At 45.2% G+C, this 17,888-nt stretch overlaps 1 protein-coding gene across 4 annotated transcripts in view; it reads left to right on the forward strand.

The window, feature by feature from the left end:
- Positions 1-3,447: 3,447 nt before the first annotated feature.
- NSD2 (nuclear receptor binding SET domain protein 2) overlaps positions 3,448-17,888 on the forward strand; it is a 73,440-nt gene continuing 58,999 nt past the window's right edge. For 2 of the 4 annotated variants that reach the window (XR_014157087.1, XM_081864206.1), the window contains exon 1: positions 3,448-3,575. The gene's annotated coding sequence lies outside the window, so the exon portion shown is untranslated. Of the gene's footprint in view, positions 3,576-3,871; positions 3,891-17,888 lie in introns of those variants that run through there. The other 2 variants (XM_081864208.1, XM_081864207.1) reach the window with 2 other exon arrangements.

A 17,888-nucleotide genomic window follows, 5' to 3' on the forward strand; every position in this document is an offset into this window, starting at 1 on the left:
AGTAGGCAAAGCAGAGCCTTCAGCATTGTACAATGGGTGATGACTCTGGCAGTAATTCTTGGTGTGAAGAAAAGGGTGTTAGGAATTCACAAAGGTGTCCCTGTTTTCATTAATAAAATGGGTATGCTTAGCCTGGAAAAGAGGACAATAGCCATCTTCAAATATCTAAAGTGCTGGAAGATGTAACAGAGCGTGTAGGTTAATAAATCATAAAAGTTCAACATTGACGTTAACTGTTTAATAGCAAAAAACACAATCTTCACAGACTTGGCTGAGTTTCAGGCCTAAATGAGCACAGCAGCTTATTCCATGTAGGCTGCATGTACAGTGTGGTACCTCGGGTTAAGTACTTAATTCGTTCCGGAGGTCCGTTCTTAACCTGAAACTGTTCTTAACCTGAAGCACCACTTTAGCTAATGGGGCCCCCTGCTGCTGCCGCGCGATTTCTGTTCTCATCCTGAAGCAACGTTCTTAACCTAAAGCACTATTTCTGGGTTAGCAGAGTGTGTAACCTGAAGCGTATGTAACCTGAAGCGCATGTAACCCGAGGTACCACTGTACTCCATGAAACCAGTTGCCCAGATTAAAGGCCCCACTTCCTAGTAGCTGTATATGTCTCCTCTCCAGGGCTTTCCCCAAGAAATCAGAGACTGTGTCTGTGTGCAGCTTGTCTTTGCTCTGCCCATTTCATGCCTCTCCTGGTTCTGGGAGTCAGGGGGAGGGGAGCTTGTTGCAGCAGGAGGTGGAGACACCCCTGACTGTTCATCAGCCAGACTCACCTCTGGCTTTTGACCTCCCTCCTGCCACTCACCTGCTTCAGCCTCCGATTCAGGACTTCTCCCTTCTCTCTCAACTGTCCTGGCTCACCAAGCTCTGTTACCTCTTCAGCTTTCAACACCTCTTCCAAGTCTTCTCCCTCTTTTCGTTCTGACTACTCATTTTTGTCCCACCACCACTTCCCGGGCAGAGCCGTAGCTATTGGGGTGGAGAGGTGAAATATACTCGGAGTCGAGAGAGGATTTCATGCTCTTTATTCAGCTCATAGTGGTGAGGAGGAATGTAAGTTCCCCCACAATATCTGCTTTATATACAGTGGTGCCTCGCAAGACGAAAAGAATCCGTTCCTCGAGTCTCTTCGTCTAGCGGTTTTTTCGTCTTGCGAAGCAAGCTCATTGACGGATTAGCGCTATTAGCGCTATTAGCAGCTTTTAGCGGCTTATCGGATAAGCAGATAAGCGGCTTAGAAAAAAGGGGGGGGGGGAAACCCGCAGGAACTCGCAAGACATTTTCGTCTTGAGAAGCAAGCCCATAGGAAATTCGTTTTGCGAAGCACCTCCAAAACGGAAAACCCTTTCGTCTAGCGGGTTTTCCGTCTTGCGAGGCATTCGTCTTGCGGGGCACCACTGTACATTATTTACACAATGGGATGCACGTGACTGGCTAATTCTGGGATTCTCAGGTTGTGGATTCACTTCCACCTGGAGTTGGGTTGGGTGGTTCCTGCGGACCAATCATACTGCTGCATTTTGGATCCTATTCAACTCAGTACATAACAGGAGGCTTGCTGGAATTTTTGCCCCAGGTGAAGCCTGCAAAGGGGCACCACTGAGGCTCCCAGCCTGTGTGCGCGTTGGGGTGCCAAACTGGGTCTTTGACCAGCTGAAATAAAACCTAGTTTTGCCCCTGCCCCGGGCTCTGAGCCTTCTTCCCATGGCCTTCCTTGCACCATTCCTCAGCATCCATTACAGAAGATGGAGCAAGCTTGTTTTCTCCTTTCTCCTTTCAATGGATTCAAGTTACAAGAAAGGAATTTCCTCCTAAACATCAGGAAGAACTTTGGTCAGTAAGAGCTGCTGAACAGTGGAACTGACTCCCTCTGGAGCTGATGAACTGGACTCTCCTTCCTTGGAAGTTTTAAAGCAGAGATTGGATGGCCATCTGAGATTGGATGCTTTAGCTGAGACTCCTGCATTGCAGAAGGTTGGACTAGAATTCAGTGTTTCCCAACCTTGGGCCTCCAGCTGTTTTTGAACTACAATTCCCATCATCCCTGACCACTGGTCTTGCTAGCTAGGGATGATGGGAGTTGTAGTCCAAAAACAGCTGGATGCCCAAGGTTGGGAAACACTGGACTAGATGACCCTCAGGGTCCCTAGGCTTGCACTATCAATCAAGCAACTGCTTTTCTGCTGCTTATCTTAATACCATTTTTTATAAGGATGCTGTTGTTGTTATTTAAATTTGTTAGGCACTTTCTCTTGCCTAAGGCAACCCAAAGCAACTTGCAATGAACCAACGAATCCACCCCACATAGATGCATTGAAACTAAGGGGGAATAATAAATACGTTAAAAACCTCCCACCCGTTTTTTATGTTCTTGTTAATACCGTTTTAATGCTGCAAAAGGCTCTGGAACCTTATGAAAGGGCTCCACATAAAACGGATTTTGTTATGGTTTCTTATGTTACAGTACCTACCTGTCTATTTGTATCTAGAATATTATGATTTTAAAATGGATCTTGCTACGGTTTTCTCAACTTGTGGGTGTGTACGGATATATATAAAGCCATTAAAGGCAGGCAAGTATTGAAGGAAAAACAAAATAAAAAAATTCCTTCCAGTAGCACCTTAAAGACCAACTAAGTTAGTTCTAGGTATGAGCTTTCGTGGGCATGCACACTTCTTCAGATACACTGAAACAGAAGTCACCAGACCCTTCTATATAGTGAGAAGGTGGGGAGGGGTATTACTCAGAAGGGTGGTGGGAATGGGTGATTGGCAGATAGCTGTGATGAGCCTGTTGACGACTCTTAACGACTGCAATAGGTCTTACAGGAAAAAGCAAGGGGTGAGAAGGTGAAAAATGGCTTTGTCATGTATAATAAGATAAGAATCCAATGTCTTGGTTCAGACCAGGTCTCTCCATGGTTTTAAGTTTGGTAATAAGTTGCAATTCAGCAGCTTCTCTTTCCAGTCTATTTCTGAAATTCCTTTGTAATAGAACAGCTACTTTGAGATCTTGTATAGAATGTCCTGGGAGATTGAAGTGTTCTCCTACTGCTTTCTCTGTCTTGTGATTCCTGATGTCAGATTTATGTCCGTTTATCCTTTGGCGTAAGGTTTGGCCTGTATTGAAGGGTTCCGCTCGCTGGTGTCCTGCCTCCGAATCGGGTCCACCTCCCTCCTCCCCCCCCCTCCCTCCCACCCGAGGGCGCCGCGTGCGCGCCCCTCCCCTCCCGGCTTGCGCGGCTGGTTTGAATGAACCGCTTCGGGAGTTGGCGGCGCGAAGGCGGCGCCGGCCAATCAGAGCGGCGCATTTTTCGCGCTGGTTTTGGGCTGCCGTGAGGCGGGGGGGGCGGCGGCGGCGGTGAGGCGCAGGAGGCGGAGACCAAAGGGGACGCTCGGTCGGTCGGTCGGCGGCCCGTTCGCGCTCTCTCTCTCTCTCTCGCTTGCTCGGGGGGAGGAGGAGGCGGCGGCGGCCGGGGAAGAAGGAGCCCACCGCCCGGGGGGGAGAGACGAGGCGGCCGTGAGAAAAGAGCGAGGCCCCCGCCTCAGAACCGCCTCAGCAGCAGCAGGTCAGTGGCGGGAGGGCGGCCGGCCGGCCGGCCGGCCTTCCCTCAGGGCTTGCGGGGCGGGCGCGCGCGCCCGTCTCCCGGGGCGGGGAGGGGGGGGGTCCTCCGGGTCCCGCCTGCCTCCTTGCGAGGCGGGAGGCGGGCTTCCCTCACCCGAGGCACGGAGCCGCTTCCCCCCCCCCTCAGGCGCCTCCTCTCCTTCCCGGCCTCGGGGGGGGGGGTCCGGCGCCCCCTCGCACCCCCCCACCCCATAAAGACACCGGGGTCGGGGCGCCTTCCTGCTCCGCCTCTGCGGGAGACGTAACTGGGGAAGAAAGGGTCAGAAGTGGAAGCGGGGCCCGGAGTTGGGAGGGTCTCGGGGGGAGGCCGGGGGCCGGGGCGGCCTCGGGACCCGGTTGTGGGGTCGCCCGCTCGAGGGTTTCCCTTGGCCGGAGGCAGCAGCTGCCGCCGCCCCTTCTTGCCTGGGCTGCGGGAGGGAGGGGGCGAGGATGCAACTCCGGGAACGTATGGGCAGGGAAGGAAGCCATGTTTGATTCATTCCCCACCAAGGGAGCGCTGTGCGGTTGGGGATGCGGTGCGCCAGCCCTGCTGCTGCTGGGCGTATGGGAAAGGGATGCAATAAGCCCTCCTAGGGCGCGCTCCCTCTTCGGCATAAGCCTGGCTGTGAAGGGGGGGGGGCGATTGGCCTGGGAAGACCTTTTCTCCTGACCACCCACCAACCAAACCCCGCCCGCACATCGCCAGCTTGGCCCGATGTCCTTCTGGCAAGAAGGAAAAGCCTCGGTCGCAGCTCCACTGGGGAAATGGGATTGCAAAGGAGTCGCCTGCACAACGCAGCAGCTGCTGGTTGTTTTTTTCCCCCAGAGGGGAAGGGGGCCACACGGTCTTGCATCTCCTAGGACTGAAACGTTTCAGATTTTATTTTTTATTTTTTGCTAGGGAATTAAAAGCCAACAATAGATCGCTCTTTTATTTCGCGTTGCCACGTGCATGGGTTTCTGCATTCCTAAGGATGCGCAAGCCAGTCTGGGTCAATTGATCAGAGAGACCGACTTCCTAGGGTTTTGAAACCTAGGGCTTTTGGGTCACCTAATTAAAAGGCATGGAAGTGGGGAAATAGACTCTATTGAAGGCATGAGAGGTGCACGCTGAATCTTTGTAAAATTAAATTGCTTTAATGTACAGTGCATTAATAGATTGGTTCTTCAGTCTCTTGAAAGACAGCATTTGCTGTGCAGCTGTTAGATGGTATTCAGTAAACGGTAAACTTAGGAGCTGACCTGAGGATTGCCCATAAAGTGCATCATGCTCCCAGTAGTTCACAATGAAAACATGACAAAGGAGGGGGGGTGTAATTGCTAAAATGTGATTGGAATGGAAATCAAAAGGACTTTTAAAACTAGAGCATATAACTAGCATCTATCTGCTTTAAAAGTGTGACATTCTTTATACAGTTTGTTTGTAGAGCATATTAAACTGGTCTGTTTAACAAAAATGTGAAATATTAGAACTCAGGTGTTGTTTTGCTTACAAAGGCTTGGATTTGATTCCTTCATTGGTACTTGGCAATTGATTTTGTTTGATTGGTCTCTTCTTGTTTTAGCTGTATAAACTGATTTATAATGGGTATCATTTATCACTATTCCCATGATTTTATACAAAAATCAATGCATGTTTAAATAACAAAAACAATTTGCTTAAAAAATAGCCTGGTGCTGCCTCAGAGCAGCAGTCATTGGTACATAGTACAATCCTATGTATGTATAAAAAGAAGTAAGCCCAACTGAGTTAAGAACTGATGGGAAGGAGGACTTTGGTGTTGAGAGCCACGAAGCTCACTGAGTTTGTGCCAATCACCATGTATTATGAAATATGAGGGCCTCTTAAATAATGTGGAACTCTTCTCCTGAGCCACCCTGAAGATCCCAGTAATCTGAGCAAAGCTCCAATGCTTTTTGCAGTTTACAGTATTTTGTCATCTACCTGTCCAAGCAAAGCCGTGTTCTCCACTCCACTCCACCCTGCCCAAGGCTTGAAGCTGGATTTAAAAGAAGTCTTTTGTCCAAAAGAACTCACAGCTGAGTATAAGAAACTTAACAGTTTCTGTCCAGAATCTAATGGATTTCCCCCCCCTCATCACTGCTCCAATAAGATTTTACAATTCCATTTCTAATCATAGAATAGTAGAGTTTGAAGGGACCATGGGGGTCATCAAGTTGTACCCCTGCAATCTTTGTGCTCAATGTGGGGTTCAAACCCTGAGATTAAGAGTCTCACGCCTTGCCAGCTGAGCTATCCCACCCATCAGCAATGCCAACAGTATGCTGTATGTTGATTCAGTCCTCTGCTGCACTTGCGAAAGAGACAATTCGTTTGCATTTCATGTCTCATGAAAACTTGTGCCCCCTTTTGCAGGTGAGCCCCCCTAAAATGTCAGTGGCTCTGCACAGGTAATAATATATCTGAGATGTACAATATCAACAGGTAGGGACGTGGGTGGCACTGGGGTCTAAACCACTGAGTCTCTTGGGCTTGCTGATCAGAAGGTGGGTGGTTCGAATCCCCGCGACGGGGTGAGCTTCCATTGTTCAGTCCCAGCTCCTGCCAACCTAGCAGTTCAGAAGCACGTCAAGGTGCAAGCAGTGGGAAGGTAAACGGTATGGAAGGTATCTCTCCCCATATTAGCACAGTTCTGCTTCAAGGCTAATTTATATTAATCTGGCCTGATTATTGTATGTTTAGCAGGATGCATAAGGTCCACTTGTATTCACCTGAGCTTACTCTCAGTTTGTTGTGGGCATTTATTCCTAAGATGAGTTATTGGGGAAGTGAGGAAAGCAGAGTGATCTGCTTTCATTTTGGAAAGGCAGTATTCTTCCTAATTGCTCATTTTTTAAAAAAAGTTCTGTTAAATTTTTTATTTGATTTTATAGACACCTCTTTTATAAAACAACTTTATGTTCTGTTTTGCCTTGATACTGATATTTTCATTCTTGTGCCCCTTCCTAGCAAAGTCAAGACTGCAATCCTGCACCTACTTCTAGGAGTAAGTCCCATTAAACAAAAATGTAGGCATGTATTCAAAGGGTTCTTAATGAATGCCTGCGCTCCAGATCCTTCTAATTTGCAACCCGCTACATCAGTACCCCCTGAACCAGGCTCTTGGTGGGCCTGTGTATAAAAGCTAAATCCTTCTGATTTTCAGTGCAAGGTCTTTAATGTATAGTCTACAAATTGGTTCTACACACAACCACTTTTCACCGAAGTAGCTTGCCTTTTCTATTTTTATGAATTCTGCATTTGCGATATGACCTACCTGCTTCTGTGTTATCAACTTCACTATATCTACCTACCATTATACTGTGCTACAGTTGCCCTCACAAATGCTTTTCTCGCAGCAATCATATATGCTTGTTTATCCAGATGTATATCTCATTCATTTTAATTGAGGTTATAGGCAACAACCAAATTACATGTGTCAGATTGACGCGCAACTGGGCAGAACCCAGAAGTGACTTTAAAAATGGCCCTAAAAGAGCCTAGAAAGCGTGAAAAAGTTGCAAAAACAGTGCCTAGCAATCCCACAAGCCTTTGCAATTGCAACCCCAGGAGCCCTTGCATCGACCGTTGAGAACTGGAGAGTTTGAGTTTGAGCAAAATGGTTTGGAGGGAGCAATTGTGGCGAAGTTTGGCATCTGGTAAGTTCTGCTGGTTTTTTCAAAGGTTTAGAGGGTGTTTGCAGGCTTTTCCAATGGTGTTTCACATAAATGTTCAGAGCCTTCCAATATAAGTCCTGCGTAAATTGGGAGTTGCCTATACTCTCAAGCAGGCATGCACAGGAATGCATCTTATAAAGTGAGCAATAGGAGCTATTTTCATCATTGCTCATGGGAAAAACCATTCCTGAGCTTGCTTTAGCTGATGTGTTTTGCACATCCCTCCATGTCTGTGTTGAATACAGGTGTCCATAGTTTTAAGATGTGAATAGTATCCTATGCAGGGCACCAGTGTTTTCTCAATGGGGATATTAACAAGGTTTTACCTAATCAATGGTACAAATAAATTTCCTTCTTGCCAGTCAACATAGACTACAGCAGCCTTTCTCAATCAGATGTTCTTGGGCATCTTGCCCCATCCCTGCCCGCTAGCCATGCTGGGAATTATAGTCCAACAACATCTGGGGATCCAATGTTGAGAGAGGCTGTGTTACAGCATATAGCCTCCCTTTTTGGCAGGGGGAGGTTTAGAACAGGCATAGGCAACCTTGGCCCTCCAAATGTTTTGGGACTACAATTCCCATCATCCCTGACCACTGGTCCTGTTAGCTAGGGATCATGGGAGCTGTAGGTCAAAAACATCTGGAGGGGCGAGGTTGACTATGCCATGTTTAGAAGATAGTGCTAATTGACTACTTTTAACACCCAAAGGCCATTGGCCATTGTGCCTCAGGATTCCAACCAGTCTCCCATACTTTTAAATTCCTACATGAAACTTCTAAGAGAGGTCATCCAAAGGTTTGCAGATCACTAATCACATGGATTATCTAATTTTACTCCCTGGGAGGCAGGCAAAAAGTTAAAACTGGTATCAGTTTTATCCAGATAAGATAAAATATTGTTTGGGAAGACCACTGATGTGGATGGAGAGTTGCAGCTTGTTTTGTACAGAGTTGTCAGGTATGCAATTTAGGGCTATTTCTGAATCAGGTGACCTCAAGTGGCTAGGGGTCCTTTAGCCTCTTAGGACTGCAACTGGCAAACCAACTATCTGGAGAAAGCACAGCTAGCCGTGGCCACACATCTACTGGATATATCCAGATTAAACTGCTGTAATGTTCCTTATGGGACGCGGGTGGCGCTGTGGGTTAAACCACAGAGCCTAGGACTTGCCGATCAGAAGGTCGGTGGTTTGAATCCCCGTGACAGGGTGAGCTCCTGTTGCTCTGTCCCAGCTCCTGCCAACCTAGCAGTTCGAAAGCACGTCAAAGTGCAAGTAGATAAATAGGTACCGCTCCGGCGGGAAGGTAAATGGCATTTCCGTGGGGTCCCTTTACCTTTAACGTTCCTTATGTAGGGAGTGCTTACCTGAAAACAGACTGGAAACATCAGCTGGTATAATTTTGGGGATTTTTGTTTGTCTGCTTTTGTATTTATACATTTTTATTGAAATTTAGGTCCAACATTAAGACGTATATGAATTTTAAAAACTATTGGAGCCAAGATTTTAATCCTTTAATGTTTTCCATTTTTGTGCAGTGAAGATGCCGGCTACCAAATTTATCTGCAAATATTTTTTTTTTCCAATTACCCTTAAATTCCAATGAAGGCCCAGTAGAGATTTTCAGGAGTTTAGTGTAGAGAATAAAAACTAACCCCCTACCCTTATGCCCTAGGATCAGCTATAACTTTTCTTCTATTATTACCTTGAGCCTTTAGGGCTTGATCAGCTAATAAATGTTGAAATGAGTGAGCCTGCAGCCAATTCAGACCTGAGTCCCCAATGTTTGCTCCAGAGAAATTGGGCTGTTATTGTAAAAGCTCTACAGCCGAAGAATCTCCCCACCCCAATAATAGGATGCTGTTATGCAAATTCATATCCATCACCTGCTGACAGTAACTTGGTGGTACAGTGGTGCCTCGCAAGACGAAATTAATCCGTTCCGCGATTCTCTTTGTCTAGCGGTTTTTTCGTCTTGCGAAGCAAGCCCATTGACGGATTAGCGGATTAGCGCTATTAGCGGTCTAGCGGCTTTTAGCGATCAGCTGAGAGGCGGCTTATCAGCGGAACAGCTGATTAGCGGCTTAGGAAAGGAGCGGAAAAAAACCGCGGGAACTCGCAAGATTTTTTCGTCTTGCGAAGCAACCCCATAGAGAAATTCGTTTAGCGAAGCGCCTCCAAAACGGAAAACCCTTTCGTCTAGCGGGTTTTCCGTCTTGCGAGGCGTTCGTCTTGCGGGGCACCACTGTATCAGAGATGAGCAAGTAAGGAATAGCCAGTACTGACATTTTTTCTAGATCTTCAGCATGCCTACAGTATAATGGTTATTGAATGGTTGTAACAGTGAGTTGAAAATGCAAAAGGGCAGGACCCATAAATTCCTTTGTGCTATTTCTTGTTCCCGTGTAATCCACTTCTTGCTTACTTTTTGAATTATACTTCAATGTTGTCTTAATGTTTTATAATGTTAAGTGTGGCGATCTCCATCCCCCTTACGTTTTTTACTAATAATTTTTCATTGCTAATCTTTTTATTTTTTATTTCATTTCTTTACACTTTACTCTTTCCCCATGTGTATTTATTGAATGAAATAAGTTTGTTTTGCCTTTGCAAAGCAAGCTCAAGCCTGCCTTCAACTATCATTTGTCTGCTTTTCTCTCTCTAAGGCTTCTCAGGCTTGTTCTTTATTTTTCTATTTTATCTTCTCTTTGGCTTGAAAGCTTTACTGAGTAGTGTTTGTTGCTCCCTCTGCAGTGATTTCTCATTAGTGAGTAGCATTTGGTGTCTCCTTTCCCCCTTTTTCTGTTCTGTGGTGTGTGTTTGGATTTTTAGCAGCATTGGGCTTTCTTGTGTGAGTGTGTAGCAAGCATTTTCAGTAGTGTTTGCTGTTTCCCCCCCTCCCTTTGTTTGGCATGGGTGTCTGGTTAGCCCATGGGTAGGCAAACTAAGGCCTAGGGGCCGGATCCAGCCCAATCGCCATCTAAATCTGGCCCGCAGACAGTCCTGGAATCAGTGTGTTTTTACATGAGTAGAATGTGTGCTTTTATTTAAAATGCATCTCTGGGCTATTTGTGGGGCATAGGAATTTGTTCTCTCCCCCCCCTTCAAAATATAGTCTGGCCCCTCACAAGGTCTGAGGGACACTGGACCAACCCCCTGCTGAAAAAGTTCACTGACTCCTGGGTTAGCCTTTCCCTGTCATTCTGTTGTAGTTCTCACTTCTTCTCTCTGCTCTTTACTCCCTCCACTATCTTGTTCACTCTTCCTCTTACATTGCCGCCTTTTAAAAAAATAATAAATCCCTCCTGTATATTCCCTTCTGTCTCTCTTTCGCTCTAGTGCTGTTTCTGTAGCAGGCCTGGCCCACCCATAAAGCAAGGTGAGGTGACTGCCTAGGGGAGCAGGATCCTCTGGGCATCAGATCCCAAAGTAGATCTTTCTTCCCCCTTGTTAACGTATAGATCTTCACTCCTCCTTCCCTTGCAGTGTTCAAAATTAGCATTTTGCAACTGACTATTGGCCATTTGTGACCAAGTGAAGATGCTTGGCCATTTGTGACCAAGTGAAGATGCCTGACATGTCCACCATTGGGGATCATTGGATCTGGGCTGTTTCCACACACTACCATATCCTGTAGAATTCTATCAGTTATATTTTATCTGGACAGTCAAAATGAACTTCAGGAACTGAATTGCCTTTTTCTGTGCATCCTGAGCAGGAGCAGTCGCCATTAAGAGAAAGAGGTTGGACTGTCCCTCGGTCAAATAACTTCTTTAAATTCTCAAAGCTCTTAACCTAGCTCAAAGTTGTCATCTGAACTAAGCCAGATGTTTAATTGATAATCAGTCACAGTTAGTCCATCATTTGAAAACGACATTGGAGCGGTTGTACCTCAAAATGGAAACGACAGACATTCCGATTTGGCGACTGTAACCTTGGTTTTAAGGAGCCCTCTCTGGGGCCAAGCTCATTTACCTGAGTTTCTAACACTGTTCCCTGGTGGGGAACCACCATTTTGTGGTATGCTTCAGGTGCCGAAATGTATTGGGCAGGCCCTGTTCTGTAGGATGGTGGTAGTTGATCGGGGAAGCAGATCTCTCTTCATTCTGCGAGATTCAGTCAGATGTGAGGCACTGCTACTGCCCCTTTTCCTTGTGCAGGAATGGTTTTCCTCCCAGACGTCCTGTATCACAGTTGGATTCACTTCACCAAGGACATTTGTGTTATACCAGGGGTCAGCAAACTTTTTCAGCAGGGGGCCGGTCCATTGTCCCTCAGACCTTATGGGGAGCCGGACTATATTTGGGGGGTGGGGTGGATGAATTCCTATGCCCCACAAATAACCCAGAGATGCATTTTAAATAAAAGGACACATTCTACTCATGTAAAAACACACTGATTCCTGGACCGTCCGCAGGCCAGATTTAGAAGGCGATTGGGCCGGATCAGGCCCCCTGCGGGGGCCTTCGTTTGCCTACCCATGTGTTATACCCTTACTTGATGCAATGGCTTCCAAGGACCCTACTTCAGTGACTCTTTGTGTCCCAGAGAGGGCAGCAGCTGGGATACTACATTCACAGATGGCCCAACAGCAGAAATGATGGGAGAATCTGCAGTGATACAGGCAGCTCCTAATTTCTAATAAGCTCAGGAGATCTTTTTGGGGAGTGTTGTTGTTGAAATGTTCAGTAGACTGGTGGCTTTTCTCCAATTGGACAACAATGTTCTGGCAGCCCTAGGTTGATATTGTCATTCAGTTTTATTGATGGCTGCTTCTGGAACTCACAGTAGAGCTTCTATAGTCTTTTTATATTCCTGCACTCCCAGGACATTGCTTGGTTCTTTCTGAGCGAGTAGAGGCTGTGCCCATGGTTCTACTTGGTCCTCACAGCTGTCTCTTGTGCTCTTTTTTTTGTAGGAACTGTGTTCTGCAGGTTAGCCTCAGGTTCTTGATTGACCAATTTCTGGGGCAGTGGAGCTTGCAGTGTCCTTGTCACAGAGTGCAGTTGTTTCAGTTGCACAACTACCAGGTGTCTTTGTTGGACGTGATACAGTGGTGCCCCGCAAGACGAAGGCCTCGCAAGACGGAAAACCCGCTAGACGAAAGGGTTTTCCGTTTTGGAGGCGCTTCGCAAAACGAATTTCCCTATGCGCTTGCTTCGCAAGACGAAATGTCTTGCGAGTTCCTGCGGGGTTTTTTCCCTTTCCCCCCCCTTTTCCTAAGCCGCTAAGCCGCTTATCAGCTGATCCGCTGATAAGCCGCTTATCAGCTGATCCGCTAAAAGCCGCTAAACCGCTAATAGCACTAATCCGCTAAGTGTCAATGGCCTTGTTTTGCAAGACGAAAAAACCGCTATACGAAGAGCCTCACGGAACGGATTAATTTTGTCTTGCGAGGCATCACTGTACCTCAGTGTGTTTTGCATTTGCTATGTGGTAGCAAATTAAAGACCTATACTTCTTGCCACCTGAGTTTCTGTATCCCGTTAAGGAAGTCTGCTGGGTTACATTTCTCCTGTTGAAGAGAAAAGGTGTGTAGTTCTTTGAAATAGGTTATCCCACTTGTAGTAAGTAACCTTAAAAACATAAAATCTTGAGGGGAAATTATGTTACTATGTTGGGCAGAGATTCTGGAGAATCAGTGCTTTGCCATCTCTTGAGACAGTCAAGCCAGTTGTGCCTTAATTCCCTCCTGAATGTAGTTGCTCAACCTCAGACCCACAAAGACTCCTATCTCACTGTTGGTCCTTTGGTTTTATATCTTGGCCGCGAATGTGTGAGAAACCTGGGTGGAAGCAGCAGAAGATGAGGGATTGTTGAGATACATTGCCACCAAGTGTCTCTGTTGGTTCTGAACTGCGCAGTGGACATCAGAGTCAAGTAGCTTACATAATCTTTGCATGGGGTAAGGACTTCTGAGGGACCCCACAAATAATGGGGTAGGGACTTCTCAGGGAGGCACTGCAACATGAGGAACATTATCAGGGTACTGTGCTAAAGACCAGGCTTGTTACATTTTGTCTACTACTTCATTTCTAACTTGAGATGGGAAAGGAACGGCTAGCAACGTGAAAAATTAAGGATCCGTGTGCCTTTTCTGTAAATTCAATACAGGAGTCGCAGACCTCGTTGAACCAGGAGGCATATTTTGAATTTTTAGAAAGTGCTGTGGGCACCAGTCACAAAATGGCTGCCATTGAAGTTTAGCATCATGCAATATGGCTGCTGTAGGTGTCGTGACACAATAACTGTTTCTTAACCCACCAAACCCTGAAAAGTTGACCTCCCACATTAAGATCGAGTATAAGCCAACCTTTTCAGCACATTTTTTATGCTGAAAAAGCCCCCCATGGCTTATACTTGAGTGAGGCGGAGGGACGAGCGGCGAGAAAGGAGCCTCTCCCAACCGCGGCTCCTATGCCTACTCTTGTGAGCGGCAGAGGCAGCTGTGTCCTTTCAGATGATTTCTCATGAACAGCCTCCACGGATCTTTGAAGGGAAACTTTTCATAGTCCATGCCTCTTAAAATTGCGAAATTGATTTTGGAAGGATCAGGCAACAGGTCCCTCAACAGTTAATTGATAACAAAATGCAGTAGCTGTCTAGGGACTGGCTCCTACGTGGGCTTCGGAACACCTCATAATTAGCTCATTTTCACTGCCTGCACCAGGCTGTGTGCATTTTCACTGCCTGCACCAGGCTTCTTAATGTTGCTGAAACTGTTTGCAAATGAGACAGAATCCAAGGTAAGCTGCTCTGGGTTTTTTCTTAATAGTAAAAGAGACTGGATTCACGGAAGAAACAAGGCAGCAACTTCTCTTTGTGTAGAAATTGTACCAGATGTTGTTTTAGACTGCAGACCTTGCTTTTCTGTTTTTCAACCTGTTTTCACTTGACTGTGTAGCTTCTCACTAGCGCAACTTATTACATAATCCTTGCCTAATTTACCAGTAGCTGCTGCATTTCCCACCCTAGGCTTATACTCGAGTCAATAAGTTTTCCCAGTTTTTTGTGGTAAAATTAGGTGCCTTGGCTTATATTCGAGTCGGCTTATACTCAAGTATATACGGTATGTTGTGCTGGTAGTAATTGCGGAGATCACACAGTATGGATTTCACACACAACGCTGTTGCTATCTAGTAACAGAGCATTCCCCAGTACTGGGGGGTGGGGGTATGTGCCCCACACCATACTTCCATGCATCTTTGTTTGTCTGTCTGTCTGTCTCTCTCGCACATTCGCTTGCTCGCTCTTGCTTGTGTGCATGCATACATACATACGAGACTGCATGTACATTTCTCCCACACACACTTGGATGTATGCAGGAAATTTTCCAGGAGGGGGCTAAAAAAGTAAAAGACTGAAGGGTGCAATAGGCTAATTTCTCACGGAAAGTAAGAAGCGTTGTACCTGTACATTTTGCCTCATTTCATGCTCTAAAATTTCTATAAAGTTACTTTTTAAATAAAGTGAAAGTTGGGAATCTGAGGGTTGCGGGGGCACCAAAGAAAGCCTTTGCGGGCTCCTTGGTACCTGTGGCCGCAGTTGGTGGTCCCTGAATTAACACCTCATTGTGAAAGCCACATCATAGAGCATATAATGGTTAATAGCTCACTTTAAGAGTTAGCTTTGAATTCAGGTAGGTAGCCGTGTTGATCTGACGCAGTAGAGAGATATTGTCCAGTATCACCTTAGAGACCAACTAAGTTTGTTCTTGCTATGAGCTTTCGTGTGCATGCACACTTCTTCAGATACACCAGTAGTGTGCATGCACACAAAAGCTCATACCAAGAAGAAACTTAAAGGTAAAGGGACCCCTGACTGTTAAGTCCAGTTGCGAACGACTCTGGGGTTGCGGCTCTCATCTCGCTTTACTGGCCGAGGGCGCCGGTGTTTGTCTGCAGACAGCTTCCAGGTCATGTGGCCAGCATGACTAAGCTGCTTCTGGCGAATCAGAGCAGTGAACAGAAACGCCGTTTACCTTCCCGCCAGAGCGGTACCTATTTATCTACTTGCACTTGGCGTGCTTTTGAACTGCTAGGTGGGCAGAAGCTGGGACCAAACAACGGGAGCTCACCCGGTCGCAGGGGTTTGAACCACCGACCTTCTGATCAGCAAGCCCTCAGCTCTGTGGTTTAATCCACAGCACCACCTGCATCCCATAGAGACTTAGTTGGTCTCTAAGGTGTTACTTAGGGATGCGGGGGTCCCTTTACCTTTACCTTTAAGGTGCTACTGGACATTTTTTTAATATGGCTTTGAATTGTTACACATTGTAAAGCTTACTCAATAATTTATAAAAAATGTTTGTTAGTTTTTTATAAAACATGAAGAGAACAAGTCAGAGAAGTTATAAAGTTGATAATTACATTTCAGTATGCAAGTCCATTTCATTATTATTCAGTTTCCAGATGTCCATAATGTTCATTGAGTTGAAGGGAGACAGTAAATATTTTTTGACATAGACATATATTCAATAAATTCATCAGCTTCTGCATTTTTTCTTTGTGCTTTAATTTTATAGGATCAATTTTTCATGAGGGCAGTCAGCCAAAGTTGACACAAAATTTCAAATAAATTATTATGAGAGGTTTTTCATTGTTTTGCTATTCCCAATCTAGCTGCTGTTACCAATAAAATAATAGGATTTTTGAAAACCTTATGTTGTACTGAGTTATTAAATATCATCAGTAAGGCTAACTGAGTTAGGTTGAACATTTTGGTTATTTATTAAAATTTGTATACCACCATTAATCTGTAGATCTCAGGACAGTTCACAATATAAAACTACAAGATAACACAAAATACATAATAAAAACAAGAACAAACCAATAGCCCACTCTCCCACCCGTTCTGACCAAAAATTCAATAATACTTTGCAGGACCACCACATACAGTAAAATATTCCTCTTTTATTGCATTTTCTCCAACACATCAAGGTTATATTTGAATTTATTCAGTAAGATACCAGCAAAGTATAATTTTGATGGAATTTGCTTTAATTCTACCTGACACTGCTTTGAATGTTGTTCTATATGGCATTCCACGGTTCATCTTTAATATTCACTTGTAGGTTCCCAGGTTGTTTCTGAACTGGTATATGTATCCCATGTATTCTTCAATTAATAATTTATAAGTTTCTAACAGAAGTTATTTGCTATTGTTTCCTGTTGAAATTACGAACATTTCTAAAGTATGAAGTGGTATTTTTCCCTGATTGATTTGGAACCAAGTATGTTTAAGTTCTAATTGTAGTAGATTGCCTGATTTGGGGTTACTACCAATACAGTGGTGCCCTGCAAGACGAATGCCTCGCAAGACGGAAAACCCGCTAGACGAAAGGGTTTTCCGTTTTGGAGGCGCTTCGCAAAACGAATTTCCCTATGGGCTTGCTTCGCAAGACAAAAATGTCTTGCGAGTTCCTGCGGGTTCCCCCCCCCTTTTTCTAAGCCGCATATCAGCTGATCCGCTAAGCCGCTAATAGCGCTAAGCCAATAAGCCGTCAATGGGCTTGCTTCGCAAGACGAAAAAACCACTAGACGAAGAGACTCGCGGAATGGATTAATTTCGTCTTGCGAGGCACCACTGTATAAAAATCTTTGACATTGGAAATATATTTTTACAATCCCACCCACCCACCCACAAAGAAGCATGCCTTGTTTTAAAAAGGGAGTCTTAAATGATTTAGTTTTTTGAGATGGATGAATTAAATACTGAGGCCCTCTTAAGTTCTGTCTTGCTTTTCCTGGCATTTCCATTGTTATATTAAAAAAATTATTACTTTTTAACATTGAAATTATATATTTTTATGTGAGATGCATTGTGGTATAATGGCAATCCTGGAATGCGTATTCCTCTGTTTTTTGTATACTTAATATGTTGATAAGAATAATAAGAATAAGAATAATATATTTATATGGTACCCATTCTGGGCGGCTTCCAGCAAAATATAAAAATGCAATAAAGCATTAAACATTTTAAACTTCCGTATGCAGGGCTGTCTTTAGATGTCCTCCAAAAGTCATCTCTTTAATATCTAATGGGAAGGTGTTCCACAGGGTAGGTACCACTACTTAGAAGGCGCTCTGTCTGGTACCCTATAACAGGTACGTCCAACAGGTAGATCGTGATCATTTTTGTCCTGCATCCCCCAAAACAGGGCCTCCTTCCTCCCTAAAAAAATGCTCAACAACCTTGACCTGACCCACAAAAAGGGGGTAGATCACTGCCAGTTTTTCCCTCTGTGAGTAGATCGCAGTCTCTTGCCCTATAACTTCACTTCTCATAGCGAGGGAATCACCAGAAGGCCCTCAGAGCTGGATCTCTGTCTGTGCTTAACAATCGGGGTGGAGACGCTCCTTCAGGTATACAGAGCCGAAGCCATTTAGGGCTTTAAAGGTCAACACCAACACTTTGAATTGTGCTCGGAAACGGACTGGGAGCCAATGTAGATCCTTTAGGACCGATGTTATATGCTATATACCCATATTCTTAAATTACATTCATTACGTGTGGCATAACTTCATTTAGGTTCAAGATCATTAACACAATGTCATCTGCAAATAAATTAGCTAGTGTGTTTCACCAACAGTAGCGTTA

This window comes from Podarcis erhardii (assembly GCF_964252035.2).
Source record: "Podarcis erhardii genome assembly, chromosome: 5".
Classification (NCBI taxonomy): Eukaryota; Metazoa; Chordata; class Lepidosauria; order Squamata; family Lacertidae; genus Podarcis; species Podarcis erhardii.